General features: G+C 41.7%; 1 protein-coding gene and 1 long non-coding RNA gene across 2 annotated transcripts in view; one reads left to right on the forward strand and one right to left on the reverse strand.

Moving 5' to 3' along the window:
- LOC105288140 (kazrin) overlaps positions 1-19,400 on the reverse strand; it is a 123,768-nt gene that overhangs the window by 100,814 nt on the left and 3,554 nt on the right. Inside the window, exon 2 of the mRNA XM_011354174.2 lies at positions 13,232-13,438. The gene's annotated coding sequence lies outside the window, so the exon portion shown is untranslated. The remainder of the gene's footprint in view (positions 1-13,231; positions 13,439-19,400) is intronic.
- LOC105288139 lies at positions 15,639-18,752 on the forward strand. The gene is made up of 2 exons (XR_895553.2): positions 15,639-17,922; positions 18,003-18,752. It is a non-coding gene; the product is annotated as an uncharacterized LOC105288139 (long non-coding RNA).

Below are 19,400 nucleotides of genomic sequence, written 5' to 3' on the forward strand. Positions count from 1 at the left end.
AAAACTGTAAAAATTCATAATCCGCTCGCATTCGCACATTTCGACGTGTACCTTATCAGCGAGATTACCTCGTGCAATTTTCGTTGCGCGTTGCAACTTGTGTTCACAGCAAACAATTTTAACATCTGCGACGATCGCGCCGCCTTTGGCGTATCGTCGGCGTCGGGACGCCGCCGTCAGTATATTCCAGGCGCGGAACGCCGTCAATGAACGAAACTTTTAATTACTTCTACACTATGAGCGCGTTTGTGGAATACACCACGTCTAATTGCGGCCCGCGTGAAATTTCTTCGTGGTAAAAGGGGCGAGGAAAGGAGACAGAGATGATGATATTTCTCGCCACATGGTCGACTCTGCCGAAAAGCACATCTCGCGTTATTATATACGCGCTGCGCGTTATTACTTGTCACTATACGTGTCTCGAAATATTTATCCGTTAGATATTTTATTCACAAAGTTATCCAGTACATCAATATCCAGCGTTTCTCCGCCATATTTTCAACGGGATATTACGGTGCGGAATGCAGATATAGACGATGAATGAGAAACGTCGGATGCTGCATTTTCTATAGATTTGATCGCGAAAAGTGATCTCGGGAAATAATACTCGCCAACAAAGATTCTTCGTGGAATTGCGATAAGCTGCGACAATTACGCTGTTTCTTTCGATTTATGTCGATCTTAAGTGGATTCACCTAATGACTGACATACGCGCCGCTGTTAATGCCACGTCTCTTCATCGTGTTTATTAAATTAGAATTTCGTCCGCTATGCAGCATGATGCAACAAAGCAGTGAGTAATTCCAAGCATCTAGAATTCCGGCAGCGACAATAAATTTGTCAGCGAAGTATCATGAGTATACGTACATAAACAACGTACGAGCGTAATTGCAACGAAATTCTTGTGTGACAAACGAGGCGACGAATGATTTTTTTTATAAAGTTTCACGCCGACGTCGAGACGCTTACGGAATGATGAACAATGTCATGGCGCGTCGTGTCTGAAAAGCTCATCAACATGTCAAACTTTTAATTACTTTTATGTCTCTCTCGCTCAATATTAACGTAATGATAACACTTTACAAGAAAATTATTATTTTCTCTTTATAAACTCTATAAACAAATTCCGCACTCTACGAGGTGAAAAGCAAATTTGCACGCAGTCAATGATAAATAAATGTAAAACTGAAAAACCGATAATAACACAACGATAACAGATTTATTTACCAAAATAAGAATTAAATATAAAACTAAAATATAAAACATTTTTAAAGATAGTATATTTACAAACTATTTGTAAAAAAGAAACAGAGACGTAAATATTTATCAATTTAAATAATCAAAATCCTAGTTTAAATTGGCAAGAACTTCCTTTTACAGTGTAGATATTTTATAACGCTCCGAGGGGATTAAAAAATCATGAAATATTAAATTTCCTTCGAAAAAAGAAGAGAGAAAGAGACACTGAGAATTATCCACATGACACAGTTTTAACATCTGGTAATTCTGACAACTGTGGAAGGGACATTGCACGTAATGGTAGGGCAAGAGGCACTTTTAACAGTGCGTTGACACATGGATCGTCTATCTGCGAGCTCGTTTGCTCGCGTGCTTCTCGTTAATAAAGTCCGTTATCGTTGAAAGCGATACTGCTCCCTTACACTGTCGCGAATCCGACGTGCGCTTATCTTAGCGCCCTTGTCTCCTGGCCCTAAGTAAGGACCTGATAAAGTGATTCCCGTCTTATCGGCGAAACCTCGGCGACTAGCCCGTACAGGCGACATCCTTGCACGTACGTGTGTTACAAACCGAAAGCTATAAACTGCCGAACGGCGAACGTGCACGGCGGTAATAGCGCGTCTCAGATTTCGGTCTACGAAATTAATTATGGCGTCTCTCGGATGGCGTGAGTATTGATTACGGACGTTGTGCAGACATAACGTGTAATATCGACAGCTATATGCATCAGATTGCTCTGGTCCATAATTATCACCGAACCCTATCTCTATGTCAACCACCAAGCTAAGCATTGTGCGAGACAGAAGAATGGAAAGTAAAGGGAAGAAAGAAAAAATTAATAGTAAAATTCTCTTATTTAAAATCCGTTAATTTTTGAGATAATTGTTATCCGATACAGGTCATTCGATATTAAGTATTGTAATGTCAATCATTTTTTCACCGATGTGGAATGGAGAAAATAAATGAAATCAGTATTTCGACACGATTATGGAAATTTGCCTCATTTTCAGGAATTTAATTCGAAAAGAATTAGCTGAATTTTCTCCCGGAATATGCGGCGATACACTCGGACGTATAATCGCGTTGCAAATTGCGAAGCGCCGCAATACCGACACGCAAAATGGCAGAGAATTGCTTTAAATTATGCGTATTAAGGATCTCTCTTGGGCGTAATCTGGTCGCAGTGGCCAGACGTATTTGCTTAATGCAACGACTGGCTACGACGACTACTGTAACGTTCGACAACGTTTCACGCGAACTTTATGTCTAACGATCGCGAAATTACACAGTCGACGATGGACTTAAAAAGCAAGTAGAAACAACTTCCGGAACTTAAGGCGGTTCTACATACTTCCGTATCGGTCTATGCACCAACTGACACACTTTCCAGAATGAGTGAGCACGAGGACGGACGGCTATCGATTGCACCGAAGCGATTTTGCACGGAGTTCCCCCATGCTTCCAAACATTTTTCATCCGGAAGCGACGTTGCTTTAAGTAAAAAGAGAATCCCAACGAACAAGCGAGATAACGCGAGTAAAAAAGATGTACTTACAGAAAGAAATGTAATTACATTCTCCAATCCAGTTCTTTTCCTTGAAAAACAGAATAGATACGAAACAAAAGGAATAAAAGGAATTGTATACACGCCTTTGCATTTATCATAATTATTCACAAACATTTTTCTTCCTCCCTTCTTTCCTATTTTCTCGAGTAATCGAGTGTTTCAAGAAGAATCGAAGTAAAGCTGTGTTATCTCTGTTACTTTGGAGTCCATTTCCTAAAATGGACCGATTGCGTGGGGTGATGTAATATTCTCAGCGGGCTGGAGATCCCCGCCTTACATCTGCAATCCGATTGCATCTCGCGTTTGAGATTACGACTATGGAGAAACGTCGATCATTCTCCTTTCCTTCGGCGCGATGTTGCTCAGAAATATTTGACAGGCAATCGATCAATCGACAAAAAGCGGATCAATGCGAGGCGGAAGCTTCGGAACAATCGGGCAGCCGCGCTTCGACAACGTGCGGGATATTCCATCACGCCGCTATCTCTCTAAATACCTGCTAGCGCTTTCATCACGATAGATCGTGCTCGCGCGCGCGAATAGAGCTTTAATCACAAATTATAAAGAGAAGCAGCTTAAATTGCAGTATGATGGAAATTAACGCAGTCTGATAACAGATATTGCACCAGGGAAGGAGTGCAAGGGGATGAAATGTTTCCTGTGAACCTGGTGATCTCTCTGCGGTCGTAAATGCGCACACGCATGTCGGAATAATAAAGCGGCGGATTAACAAAAGCGTCGAAGTAATATCCCGTGAAATAATTTTATTTAATAGCTCTTTCGACGCGTAATGCAAAGGATATTTTTATTTTATTATATTTGACGGCAACATACACATTTCCATAAATCGTATGTACGTTTTACTCGTGTTTTGCCGTACGCATGCATGAATCGGAGAGCGCGCTCGAGTCCAAGAGGCAAGGAAGAGAAAAAGAGGAGCACATCCTCGCCTCTCCGACATTTCCCGGAATTCCCCTGGTAGCGAGGGATAAAAAAAAACTTAGGTGAGGCGCAAGCCCTTCGCTCGCAGGCTATTTCGTTCATGTGCACGCGCGGAATCTCAGTCGAGCATAGTATCTGGAAGCCATCGACCAAAACGTGCGGGAAAGAAATTAATTACTTTTTTGCCTCACCGAGGGCTCCATATGCACGCTCGATTGAACCGTGCCCGTATCATTTTGACGTCAATCAAGCGCTGCTCTACCGTGAATGCTGTCTGCTGTAGCGAATCACGTCGGAGCAGACACATTCGTTGTTGAGAGTAAGGTGACGCGAAAAAATATGATCGACGAAATTGCACGTGTAATTTCGAGCAGATCGCCGAGCAGAATGTTAAGCGAATTTTCGTGCAAACGTATAAGAAGCTACTAGCTCTGGAGAAATCGAGAAAGCACTAATTCGAGAGATTCTCAGCGTCTTATTGAGAAGTCCGCGACTGAATGCTCCACCCTGGATCTCGATCGTATTCGCAATGTTCAGGAATTCGCCTGGAGCCGAGGAATTTCACTTGCGCGACGTTCGGCGAAATTCTTACGTAAAGGGAACTGTCGTGATGGTGTGGCTAGTATCCTTCCGACTGATTTATCGACGCCTTCGTTCGCGTGCATCGTCCGCGAGTGTTCCATGCATCGGTTTCAGGAAAGAGAGAGTAAAAGATACAGGGTGAGTGACGAAGAGGGAAAGAGAAGAGAAAGAAAGTATACACTGCGCACGGGTGCATCGTGCACATAAAGCAAATGAAACTTAAATGAGTAACTAAATCCCGCGGGTCACGCGAACACGACCCCGTCGTCGACTTTTATTGGCATTTTCGAGAGTGAAGGCGGGAGTGCTTATCAGAAGGCAAGCTGATGAATCGCCGTCCTTAAGAGCGTAAAGCGAGACCTCCTCTTCTCTGCCCTCTTTCTCGCCCTCTCGAGACGTCGGCGCGAGCAAGCGATCAAATTATACAGATTTATCGCGCGGCTCGCGTACCTAAACAAGCACTTCACTAACTGAATAAAGCTCCACTTTGATAATTGGCGATAGCGGTACGAGCGCAAATTCGATCGCGGTCAGGAGTCGACGATAAATCAACGTCGTTGTTTCAAATTGGGAGAGAAAGAGGGAGAGAGAAAGTTGTTATTATTGCCATTGAACTAATGGCCGGATAAATATCCCGGATTTACGTCGTGCAATTATACCGCGCGATAACGTATTACCGTTAATAAAAATAATGTTTATTTCGCTGCGTTCATTTGTTGCAACAGTTCAACATAAAAAAGTATTAACAGACATTGGATTAATTACGGTGTTTGAAAGTGCTTGAAAACGCACGTTCGGTATATCATCAATCCCGTAATTACGCGTGAAAAGCATTCATTTGACCCGAGCGATGACGTCATGAAATCAAGCGCGACTTGTATCGGCGCGGAGATACGTCTGTATTGATAAAAGGGTAGGGTGAGGCGACCGCAATTGAGAAAATTGCACGGGTATCGGTTTCACCCTCATGTTACAGGGGAACCCAGATCGTTGGGTACGAGTGAAACAATCTTCCGGTTTAGTGCAGCCATTCCGGCACCAGTGCTTCTCCGGAATAAATTCGCGAAACGTCACGGTCACGTATGTGGATGTGATAAATAACGAAGGATAATCAATGTTTCATAAATACCGTTTCGTGCGAAAGTAATTGGGGCTTGGGGATTCGGGATTGTTACTGTTTAATTTGCGAGTGTAATTTTCGGAGGGCGCGTTAAAATTATTTTTGTTTGAAATCTCTTTTTACGAGCACCGCGCGAATCTCCCCTAATTGTCCACCCTCGCGCTATCGGCAGGATCCTATCGGAAAACTTCCGCAATTTGCGAGATTTATCGCTGTGATGCTCTTAGTTCTCCGCCCGGTCTTGGATTTAGTGGTCCTCCTCTTTAAATTACCTAGTAAAGTCCACGTGAAATTAACCGGAAAACAAGAATGTGTCAGTTGTATCTTAAAATTTAAGTCACCGGGATTCTAGCCGGGATAACCAACGACGACCTCATAATTGGGTCTTTACCTAATTTGTTCAGTAAAACAAGTTTAGAAGTTTCAAGAATTATTACGCCAATAAATTTGATAACAAAAAAAAGATGATTAGTAATGATAATTATCGTTTCACTTGTAATAATTTGATTCTTTTGATGGTTGCGGAAAAGTTTTTCACTTGATATGTGTAGACGTCGGAAGATTTGAATCTTAGAAGCTGACAGAAATGGGTATCGATGATACACGTCGATCGGATCTACTGATGTTCATGATGTTCCACGTTAGTTCTCGCGATTAATCGCATTACTCTATATCGCTCGCAACTGCTAACAGTGGTCAAACGAGCATTCATCGCAAATGAAGCGGACCAACGCGGCTTGGCAGGATCTCGATGGAATGTCGAAACGTGCTCGCCGCTGTTAGAAACCGCGTGACCGCAGCGGTAACGTCTGATTATTCCAAGGTAATTAGAATATCAATAATTCATCGCTGTGCGCGACGATGCGTGTTTGCACGGATCATTATCTTGCGTGGAAGAGGATATTAGGTTGAACGATTTTAAGTATAGCGCGGCGAATGATCGCGCGCTTTGACGAGATCATCAAATACGTTTCGTGATAATATCTATCGATGCGCGGTGTTTGTATAAAGAAACCGGAGAAACTTTATAACGATAAATTATACAATAAAGCGCAGTGTGCACGCGCGCACCGTATTAACGTATCTTGTAGACTCGTGGAGTCGGCGCAATTGAAGATAAATTAACGCCAACTTGGCGAACCGCTTGGCGAACCGCTTGGTGAACGGCGGAGAATAGCGTGCCTTTAGAGGACGGCTCGTAATTTCAGCGCGAGTTTTACGATTGATAAACGTTCCGCAAAATTTCCGACAATTTCTCGCCTTGCCATTGTCCCCTGCGAAAATGGCCGTCGGCCATTGTTCGTCCAGCAGCATCGGCTAATTTCATCAGCTTGCGGGTACGACCCAGCGTCGCTAACGAGCTCACCGGACCAAACGGACCACGTGTGAGATCGCATCAAGGTTGACAACGAGAAAGAGAGAGAGAGTCACGAGGGTGTGGCACGAAAATCATGGGTGTCATTGTAGCCTATAGTTATACGGTGGCTCCGCGTAATCGGTGTCCCTGGTCCCGATCGTGGCCAATCAGTCACCATTGACTGGCAGTTGGATTGGTGTCCCAATCGTGCCGACGTGAGCCATATTATCACCCCTCTTCCCTTTCAACTACGATCAGCGGGTCAGTCTTCAGTGACGCGTGCGAGAACCACGTGTTTACCGGCCCCGATCTGGGAAAATATTTTCTCCCGTTCTCGGGGGAGGAGACCTTAATCGCGTTCCCGTCCTCCTTTCTCCTTTCTGTCTTTGCGAGGGGTGCCAAAAGTCCCTTGAAGCCACAAAATTGGGGGTGTCCCTTCGACATTATCCAATTAACGGATCGAATCGCGACTATTGCTCGGACGCGGAGTAATGATGATTAAGGGAGGAATGACTCACGCAATTTTGATCTCTGCAAAGTAAGATTTAATAATATATCTGGCGCAAATATGTTTCGAATGTTGATTCTTGATATTTAGGTACTCTATTATCCACAAAAATTAATCTCTTGAGTATCATCGCAATACTATTTTATCTTATAGATATCTTTAAGATATCTTTAAGATTTCAATTCGATATTTAAAACCAGGATTAAACATGACTCATATTTCACGTAAAGATATTTTATGGAAAATTTAATGTCTAAAAATATTAATCCGTTATTTTCAGATAACTCTTGAAATCTGAATAAGCTGATACGAAAATACCAGAATCTCTCGTTTTTCTTGTAAAATCAATTTCATTTACGTTCATCCACCTTAGCTAAGAAGGCTCTTCCGTCGAAGACACCTCGACAAAATTAAAGAAACCTAAAGCTTCTCCCCGGATCGTCGTTATCTAATTAAGGATTCGCGAGTCAATAACCCCGATGAAACGTAGTTTTCTCCACCCTCCGAGCATGATTCCCCCTCGATTGACCGGTACCACGAGCTGGTGTACATACTCAATGGTCTCTGCTGATCTGGTCAAGCCACAGCCACAACACGCGGCCGGAGAGTGGAGCGAACTTCATCGACAAGCTTTTGATGTCATTGGAATGAGTAGAGTTCGGATCGCTTCCAATTGTTTTCGATTCACCCCACGGCGGCGGTTCGCAGCTCATGGGACGGCTAATCGCGCGTGCAGCGGACTCGCTAATCAAAGCAGGCTGCGATGCTCTCGCAGGTGCATCAGCATCTGCACCTGCGCACCGTTCATCAGAGGATCATCGACATAGATCATTGCACAACCGCGGGCGCTTAAAGTGCATTAAATATGCTATCGGATACCTGATCTCCGATATCCCGGATGGAAACTTAAAACGCAAGTCTCTCTTTTTGCAAGAGACGTCATTTGCAGAAATCAAGAAGGAAAGCGAATCATGAGAAGTAACTTCCGCTAAATCTTGATGATTTCCATCGGAATACATAAATAGATGATACATAAGTGCGAGAACGAGTTAGAAAGAGCACAGCGGGATGAAGATATCAAATAAAATCGAAACACTTGCGGCTGTTTATGTTAATGCAGGCCCTCAAAGGGGGCATAACGCGAAACCGTGAAAACCTGTTCCTCGTCGCTCACACGTCGCACCGCGCACCGGAAATCTTTCATTGTCGACAATTCAGACAATTCGACGCTGACAGGTCGGATTTACAGCGGGCGTTATTAATTTGTGCCACTAACGCTGATGCCTTGGGAGTTCGACCGAGTTTTTATCGCGCGCGCGCACGCCGCGCGTTTATTGCGTTTCACATGTCATCCGCAAATCTATTCGCATATTACGATCAAGTATATAACAATCGGATAATGTCACGCGTGGCAGAAAAGTAAGGATTTATATATTTATATAATCGCGTCATATATTCGCACACGTCACGTTACCGCGACAGGAATATCGAATAGGGAATATCGCAGGTGACGGAATACATCCAAGAAAATCTCCGCTTTCGCGAATGCGTATTAAACACATGTCGTTAAGTTACATTTTGCAGTACGCGTGGTGACGCAGTCGCGTTTTTAAATTTCAAATGCAGCGTCAGCTGCTTAGAGGGATGTAACTTTACGTCGGAGTTTACAATTCTAATTTTATATCAAATACTTTGGATAACGTTAAGAAATCTCGCATCACTTTATGAGAGTATACAGGTACATTGTAGTCGTACATCGTAGTTATTATTTCATCCGTGCGAGAAATTAGAACGTTATAGCGTTATCATCCCTTATTCTCCGCAGCAATAAAAGAAGTATAACGTAACCGGATACTTTGAACTACCTCAAACGCGTAATGACGGAACGGTGAAAGTTTCTGCAACGCCGGCTAATGCAGTCGAGTTATTAATCATAAATTTTTTTTAAGATACCGCTATTTGCTTTTTAAGATAGCAATATGCTGTAAAAACCGCATCCTGCTCTGCCATATAACGGCCATAACGCTGGCTCTTCGCGGGCGGAACTGCTACTTCGAATCTATTTCCGTTTCCATTTCAATGTGACATTGTGTCCGCGTGGAGACGTCGTGTTACGAGTGCGTCGAGCAAACTGTATCGAAATGACGTCGAGGCAGCCTGAAGCTTCCTGAAATAGTCTCCAGAGGAATGCGGAAACGCGTTTTAACACAAAGGGAAATGCCGGCCCAGTTTCTATGCGCACGTAGGTTTCTACACTCTCGAAGGTAACCGGTTAACTTAAATGTATCATAGCATCGTGTAAGAGGTCAGTTTGAGCGAGCGACGCGTCTTCTTCAACGATGACGTCAGCGATGGATGTGTGGCACTTCCGGAAAAAGTATCTCGACTAATTCAATGACGGTGTAAAACGACGTTTCATTATAGAGTAAATAGATTTTAATTTTTCTTAATAAATTTCTGAGCCTTCCGATATAGCGGAATGTGTTATCTCTCGCGAGAGGTCGAATTGCGCGGCATGTAATATCTCTCGGCGCCAAGAGATAATTAACGTTTTTGTGGGTGCAAATGTTACGGATGTCATCGTGCATGATGCATGAAGATGCACATGTATCGTTGTGTGTTTTATTCTACGCACTGGTTTATATTAAACTGCGTAAAAATATTTTTTTGGAATAGTTTCGCGTTGCGTAAGTACACGGTAAATTGCAATTTTAAAACGGTTATCGCGAGAGCATACTGAATTAGACTATCTTGCGTTTCCGTCGTTATCAGCCTTGACAGTGGCCGCGAAACGACGTTATCGAACGATAAGTAATAGCAGGACTGTAATTATTCTGCAGTAATTGCATGCTTTATGAGAATTGTGTTTTTATATTACGTAAAGTGTAAAAATAAAATAAGAAGCACTTCCTCTTTTTCTCTCTATGCTTTCCCTGAAAAATCCCATTTTATCCCTCGAACACGTTTTCTAATAAAACCTTCCAGGAATTTAATCAGCAGAAAGATCATATCGATCAATCCAAATTGAGCGCTGTTGGAAGATAGTCTCAAAATTCCCTTAAAAATGATTTAGAAGCGAGAAGCAAATTTAATTGACAGTATCGAGGGAGAATACCAAAAAGAACAGATACTGCAAAATCTCAATAATCCTTACACGGCCAGGGGTGAAATTACACGCACTCACCGAAATTCGATACGTTCGCGTAAAGGTAATAAAGCAGCCAGCGGCACCATCGAAACAGTCTGACAGCTGAACGCTGAAATATGACGAGCTCGATCATCGTCGCGTGCACCGTTCAGGCCGACGATCGACTTCGGATTCGAGTAATGTGATCCGCGCATCGACCATTCGCGTACTGAAGTGGCCCACATTTTATAAACGCCGGCAGTATCGCGGTAGCCACTGCATAATATGTGGGGACCGTCTAGCGAGGAAAAGAGAGCGCAGCCGAGAGCGAGTGAGAAGGAGGACGGTGCGTACACGTCTCCCCTACTTGAGGCTGAACGAATGACGCCATTCATAATTAGGGTGAAGATCCGGATGCTGGATCTCTCTCGTGCCCTTGGCGTCATGTACAGAGGAGATCGTAGAAATATTATATGGCGATCAGTGGTCTTTCTCTTTTTTTGAAGAAGAAGATCGTAGGGATTTCAGATATATTAATAATTCGGCACGATTTAAGCATTTAAGCAAGCTACCGTTTTACCCCAATTTGTCTTACAATGAGCCTGTATTACGCAAATTCTATTATCTCTTGTATTCTGTCCTCTCCTCTCTTTTTCCTTCCTATTTCTTCTACCGATTACCTCAAGTCGTGCCGCGAAAAAGCTCATTGGACTCCAATAACAACAAATGCAAAATTATTCATAGGAAGATTGCGCGCGTAATGAACCCCAGCCCATCAGCTCGCGATTCAATCTGGAATGGTAATGGTAGAAGTAATTAACGCCTCGTCGTGCTACGTGAAGCCCGGACAAAGATGGCGGATTCGCGCAATTATTAAATTCGCCCCATAGCGCATCGCGCGGGCATTCATCGTGCACTGTTGATGGAACAGGGAAGTTAGTTTACTAGCACAGCTACGGGAGAGTTATCCTCACACGCGGTGTGTGCATATTATGCCTCGCGCAAGGGGTGTTATGCTCATTACTTCCGTTATGCGGTGGTTAAAACGTTTGCCGCGGCAAATTGCGTTTATCATCGAATCAATCGCGTCATTCCAGAAAATCTCCCCGAAATAAGAGGAGCTCTAAGGTAATTAATTTTAATTAATAGCACAAATAATGCTAATAAAATTAATAATAGAGATAATAGAGGTGCTTCAACTTCAGAAAAATTGCTTTCCCCATACGCAAATCTATATTCACCAAAGAAAGATTAAAATGTTTGAATTTCTCCGGAAACTTTCTGGATGTGTCGGAATGTTGCAACCAACGCGGAAGGGATGATTCGCTTGAGCCCCGATCGCAGTGAGATCTTCGATCGATATATAAAGAGATCTATATAAAGAGATTACGGTTTCGGGATACAGGCGCACAACGCATAAACAGGATATAGGCGGATGCGTCGGGAAAAATACGGAGCACGAAGGACACCATGGAAATATCCCGTTATACAAGCTTATATTGTCGCTGCCCTTTTTCTCGTCGGAACTTTACGCGAGACATTTGTATGGGTGCCCCGCGGTGCCGTTCTCATAAAGGGATTCCCAGAATCAAAGTATCCTACGGGAACTGGGCGATTCGCAAATTCCGGCGTGCTTATGCGATGCATTCTGCAAAAATGGAACCAGCCTAGCCTGTTTACGATTCCTCTTTTGCGCTCGCGAATGTGCGACTATCACGCGATAAACGTGATCCCACACACCTTTAATGGCGGTTATAATTTTTGAGGGGAAACGCTCATGCCATGACCGGAGCCAATAAATTTGAAGGGAGACATTGCTTGTGATAGCGATCCGTAATTTAGAAAGATGCGACGATGGAGTGCCATTTCGCAAGGTAAGGGAATATGATTGTTGGAACGATACGGATTTGATCTATTGCATTGTCGTTACTAATCATATAGGTCTCGCAATTATAACGTTAATTTATTAATATCCTCGACATTTTCACGAAATATACTAATTTAATTAACGCTTAAATAAGAAAAAACACTAAAGGATTCTAAGGAGTTCAGCTGTGTGAATGGAGGATGAAAAGAAGAGTTACGGTGGCAAGTCAACGTTCGAAATGCACGGTGATGAACAAGAAAAATATCCGCGCTGTGGAGAGCGTGTACGCATCGCGAGTGAAATATGGAAAACGAAATATTGACAGCTTACACTTGACCCACATGCGATATAAAGTACGCGTTCACCGAACGGAGTGCCGAGCGGAACGCACGTGTTCGTTCGCGCAATAAATGGGGAGGACGGCATATACGATGACGACCACACGAATCCGCGAGAGGCAGCAATGCAATATACACGTACATACACGGAATTGCACAAGTGCGGATACATAATCGCCTGCATGAATAATTATTTGGATAAAGTAAAGCGCGCGGAGTTTCCGTATCAGCGGCGCATTTGAAACTGGAATTATTCAACTATCAGATTAAATGAGCCATCAATATCGTATCAAACGATATCGCTAATCAATGACGTTATCAATAACGGCGCCAATTCCTCCAAAACGCTCGTCGTTGTGCATTCTAGCCACATAAAGCCTCAGGAAGCGCCGAATGCTCAAGTTTGCGAGCGATTCTATGTGAACGACCTCCTTTTCGACGCAAATTTCCTATCTTATGGCATATATTACGTCATCGCCCTAGATACCGGGCCCGATTGGCACGTGTTTCCGGTCCTGACGTATAAATCTCGACGGTTCGCGTTTCCTCTTGGTATGCTATGACATCGAAAAATGGTCTCTTACCTGATCACGATTCCATGAATCCTCTCGGTGCGATCTCGGCCAATTTCGGCTGCACTTGGCGTATGCACCGACGAAAGCGGAAAGTTCACCGTTGCATAATGACAGACGATGACTTACGGGTGCACTGCACGTCGACCCAAGTGCCAAATGATTTCTCTCCCTCTCCTAATTCTCCGGCGGCTAATTAATTCATGGGATCGTCGGTACCTGCAAAATTATGAAAATGATATTAATTTTAATATTCAACATCGCGCGGCAGTCGCTTATAGTCTAAGAAGTTCTTGTAGAAACGTAGAATTTTTGTATCTTTCTTTATATTCGGATATCAACCCGCGTGTTAAATAGAGTCAAAGAAATAGTATAATAAAATAAGAACTTAAAAATATATTCTATTTTGTGATAAGTATATTAAATATATTCACACATCTGCGTATAAAAATAAAATATATGTATCTATCTAAATGTTTGGAAGAAAAACCCATAACTCTTTCGCATGTTCAAAATAGTCTTATCATCGACTATTCTTCGTTCGCGGATCACGTTCATGGTGCTTTCGGAAAAATAACCGGAAAAGCGGAACGATTCTTGAATCGGGTACGCCCCAATTTCACGGTACCCTCGCTTTTGTTTTCACGTCACGTTTCGTACGAAATCGCCAAAAGAATGCAGGCCGCTGGAGGAGCACGGGAACGGGGGAAAATGGAAACAACTGGAAAACTAATAACCCAAACCCACAGACTATTTTCCATTTTTCCTTTTTATACAAAATAGGTCGAGAGAAAAAGAAAGAGAGAGTGCGCGCGCACAAGATTTTGCACGAATATTGCATTTGGCCTGCAGCGAAAATATCTGTGCGTTACACAAGAATAAAGCTCTGATTCCATTCCGCTAGCAAGGATCCAGGTTGGTATTTTACGAAATGGCGCGGTAAAGTCGCTGGGTACAACAAGCCTCTGCGCGGTAAACGTGGAATAACAATGATCGCCTCATTCGACGAGACGATGGAGGGTTTTAGACTTGTATTTTCCGTGTCGTCGCAGACTCCATTAGCAACAATGTCGTTACCCGATCTGCACCCTCGCCTCGTCCCGACCGACCGCAACTTACGCGGTGAAACGAACCCGGCGATGACGCGTCCTCCCGCTGATGGAAACGACGTTAAAGAGGGAGAGAACTTTCCTTCTCGCTCGCCGGTCACCCTTCCCCAGGAGTACAAGACAAAGTCTTATACTTGGGATATAATATCCCGCCGCGGACGTGCCTTCCAGAGAGCCGAAGAAACGGCCAAGAAATAATTCAAAAGTTTCTCGCGGAACAGCTTGCACGTCGCGCCGTCCTCTCGCTTCGCTCTCTTTCTTCCTCACTTTCGCCTCTCCTCAAAAACCTCCCACGTTACTGTGCTTACGCTGTGCTTAGCGACTTGTATATAACGTATTGCACCATAAATGCAGCAATATCAACATGAAAAATCATCAAATTTTGCGATCGCGGTTAACGCGTATTTTCCGCGTGCATCTAGGATCGCAATCTTGGCTCGTAAATCGCGAGATAAAGAAAAAAAACAAAGAGTATAAAAATCGCGATTCGTTGCCGTAAGGCGTATTAAATTTTTGTGTTACCGTGCATCGCGCATTGACTCTAAAATGTGCCTATTTTTCCTTCACGATCGATAGTCGCGTCTGTGCGCGCATCGGTTGGCGATGCATCGTCGTTATCGCTGCTAACTCGCGAAGCGAATTTTGTACATCGTATTTTGTTGTTTACAATTTGGTGCATGGTATATCTGAGCGTATAATATAAACCTTCTCTTTCTCCTAGCAAACGAACTCGATGCGCCATTAGTTCCCGCACGTACTTCTCCTTTTCGCGTCTAGAACATCTGCCGCTCCTTGACCCTAGTTTGCATCATGCGCCACGGCAAGTGGAATCAGGGAACATTTATTCATTCTGACCGGTTGCGATGCCGTAATTCAAGCCGTTTCGCGAGGGCAGGCATTGTTAGCGAAGGAAGATATCAGTGTCGGTCGAAAAACAACGACGAGGGCGAAACGGCTGATGGGGAGGTCATGGCTGGAAAAGTAATATCACTGGAAGCATATTGCATTGATGAATCATAAAAATCAGTTTTCTCAGATAATAGAGTTATTACTCAGTGCATTAATATTGTCAATTAAAGTTATATCATCTTGTTCTAAAAAAGGCGTGTTAACTTCGTGAAGTTTTTTTGTATCGAATATTGAGGCCTCTTTTCCGCGACGCTGATTGGTTCTCTCGCTTGACTCGAACTTCGTGTGACTTGAACTTCGTGTTGCGAATGTCAGGATGTCATAGTGGCTGTCAGTGCGGTTATATTGACAATTTTATTTATTATAATATTTTTATTTTTATTTTTTTATTTCTTATTTTATTTATAGCGCGCGTAGCGCGCGCTTGTGTTGCTAGTACGTTAAAAGATAAATTAAATAATATTAAAAGTGAAAAACATATGATTAAAGTTTGTGCACGTGCAATCTCTCTTTCTCTCTCTCTTTTTTTAAATTGCTAACGATTAGGATAATTTCGGGATAGATGGCCGCACAGAAGAGACGATCAATCGCTCTAATTTCGCTACTGACTGCAGAGCTGTAATACCATACAATCTCTGATGAACTTTAATTGTGTTTACAACAGGATGTTTAACGTTTTAACATCATACTTGTGAAAATATTTTTATTTAAACTTTACTAAACTATTAACTAAACGAAATACTAAATATTAGTCTAGAATTACTTCTTTCATCATTTTTGTTTACTTTTACGTTAATTTTAAGACTGCCTGATTAACTTTCTTTGTACTTTATGGGGTCATCTCTATATGAAAGAGATGGCCAAGATTCTTACATTTAAAAAATTTGTAAAGATTTTATATATATGTTTTGTTCTAAAAACAATGTTTCATGAAAGAAAACATTTAAATAATATTAGTCTATTTTTTTAAGAGCTTTGTATATAAAAACAGGATATTTTCGGCAATTAAAAACCTTATGGTCATCTGTCTTGGAGTTATCCCATATCAAGATAGAAATAGTTACATTATACATATATAACACAGAGTAATTTGGCCGAAGAGAAGCCAAAAATAGCATATTTCAAAAATAGCATCGATCGCTTTGTACGGCTTCGTATAACTCTTCACAGGTCAAAACAGATTAAATTTACTGGATATGGCCAATCGCGCGAACGCTTGTTAACGTAACTTTATACCCAGTTATCAGGGAGATTGGCTAAAACCGTACGCAAATATAACCAGCAAATTTAGCAGACATTGTCTGACTTTCTTCGTAACTAATTTATCATACTTTGAGAGGATTCATATAGCACGACTTCTTTTCGAGCGATCTGATTATGGAACATTTGATTATATCGGTCACATTGATACGTCATAATTTTTAATTATGACGTATCGGTTTTTAATTGCCGAAAATATCCTGTTTTTATATACAAATCGCGGAACTAGATTATTGTAAGAAACGCGATGTATCTAAAAAAAACAAAAACCCGATAATAAAACATAAAAACAGAAAAAGAGTGTCATGTCAGAATCGAAGTTTGAAGAAAGAGATTACTATACTATTTCTATATCGCAGATGTATCGATCGTCTCGATATACAAAGTAACTTTACGGTTTATAGGACGTTGCAGATTTTTGCCAATTATTTGCGTCGTTCACTCATACATCTAATTGCAGCGTCTGTTTATTTATATTGCAAGTGTTTCATATTGTGAACACGTTCCACAATATCATCGAGAGAGCATAGACAAACATATCCCTATCTCGCACCCCTCTCGATTCATCTATTCTGCCATACTCGGGGGATTGCTGATGATCCCCCTATTCTCCATCTTGGCCCCTTTTTGACAGTGAGCGTAAAGGGATCGCAGGTATTATTTATTTGTCCACGCCATTCGCAACGTTATAACTCAAATCGCGGAATTGGATTATCCTCATGAGAAACGCGATGTATCTAACAAAAACCCAATGATAAAACGTAAAAGAAAAAGAGTGTCCTGTCAGAATCAAAGTTTGAAGAGATTGTCACTATTTCTATATCGCAGACGTATCGATCGTCTCAATATACAATGTATAGTAACTTTCTGTGACTTGTGATTTAATTTTCTTGATGCTGAAGTTATCCTGAAAGCTTTCTTTCTTATCTAACAATGCAGAATTATATTCGGTAGTGCAATGTAATGCTATCACAACGCATATCAGTACAACGTGATCCGTTTCAAGCAAAGCATCACATGTTTGTTTATTTATTAAAGCTATTCTACCAACAAGAGTGTTTAGGATTTATAAAGGCTTCAACTCAATCTTGATGATACTGCGAGTATTGTCGCTGGTAAACGATGTCAGTGACAGTGAGATTAAGGTACTTAGTCGCCAGTGGCGCATCAAAAGGGAAGATCCATTCTGTAGCTCGGTGACACGTATTGTTGGTAAACGCGTCTTTTGTCATCCAATTGATCCTGGAATGTGCCATCTGCGACGCAGGAAAACTACACGCGGTGACAATCTTGGATGGCGTCTTTGCCCTCACATATCGGAGTTACGTCAAAACGTCGCGAAGACTGCGACGTGAAAACTTTCAAAGTGGAAATACATTTATCTCCAACACTGTATTCTTTTAAATAAACTGACAACGTTGAAAGGTAAAGTTTTTTAAATAACATGTCCCTATTAAAATTATAAGTAAAATAGCATTTTTCTATGATTTTGTTTTGTTTCTCAGGATGTCAGAATGAAATATACATTCCTTCTTTCATCAAAGCATCACCGATGGAATTCAACGTACTATCGACATTAAATCACACAGAAAATTTGACGAGGATGTGGAATAACCGTACGATTATATCACGCCGTTGAAAAGCGTAAGCTGCTTGTGCATATCGATTGCAATCCAATGTTGCACTGTGCGCGCTCGATTTAACTATCGCCGGAAATAATTGCAGATTCAAACAATGCTGCGCTGCCTAATACTTAATGTTCAGTTGCTATACAGTGTCGAATCAGATCGCACGCATATAAAAATAAACGCGATGCGATACGAAACGTTATACTTTCGTCCTCATGTTTTAGTCATTTTTTATCAACGACTGTGCTCATGATAGATGGAACAAAATCACGTCTCGTAGAAATTTAATTCAGATATCAAATCAGAAGAGCATGTAATATGCAGAAGATATGATTGATTAATAAATTAACGAAATTAATATTGATTAATGTAGATGAGCAAGTTAGTGAATCAATATCCTACGTAACTGAATGAGCAAAATAATAAACAATATTTGGAGTTGATCATTATAATAAATTCTATTTGCTATTAAGAAAGATGCGAAAAGTGCATAATAAATTACGACAATATATGAAAAATGTTTTCAGCTTAATTATTTACGATTCATTGTTATGCATTTCTAACCAATAATGTATGAAATTTTGACAAGTGTCGATTTTCAACGAAATAAAAATATTTCTAATAATATTACAGGAAATTCTTTCTTCATTTCCTAGATATATCCTGACAAACCTGTATGCACATCGTCTCCCAAGGGAGGAAACTATAAGAGTATCCTTGATGGCTATCGTTATAATCACGTATGGTGTAACGATATCATTAGTATTAATCGGAGTCCGATAGCAACGTCGGGATATTTAATTACGTGGCAACAAATTCGTGTTATAGGAACGTTCTCACGTGTACTGGTCGCAAGGTTAATCGATAACAGGTATTCTTAGTACGGAGAACCATATCACCTCGTTCGCGTCGAGCGGACGGTAAAATTTTATCGTCCGCCATGCGAACCTACACGCTTCTGTAATCAACGTAATATAAACGGCTTCGTTTTGCGGAGAAGCCTTTGGTTCCACGATACGCGATACGAATGCTCTGAAACATACATGACCTCTTCATGTTCGCACGATTCCTCTTTCCGGTATTCATAACCGAGAATGAAAAAAAAAAACCCTCGTCCTGTATCGTTATATTCTTTCATCTCTGTTGCCTATAAAATCCTTCTCCTGTCCGATCATCATTGTGGATTAAGATGAACAAAATTGCAGTCTCTCGCAACCGAAGAGTCCTATTCTTCGTGCAATTCATTTAGCGATTTGGAATTGAATTGTTCAATCT

Source organism: Ooceraea biroi, chromosome 1 (assembly GCF_003672135.1).
Source record: "Ooceraea biroi isolate clonal line C1 chromosome 1, Obir_v5.4, whole genome shotgun sequence".
NCBI classification, from domain to species: domain Eukaryota; kingdom Metazoa; phylum Arthropoda; class Insecta; order Hymenoptera; family Formicidae; genus Ooceraea; species Ooceraea biroi.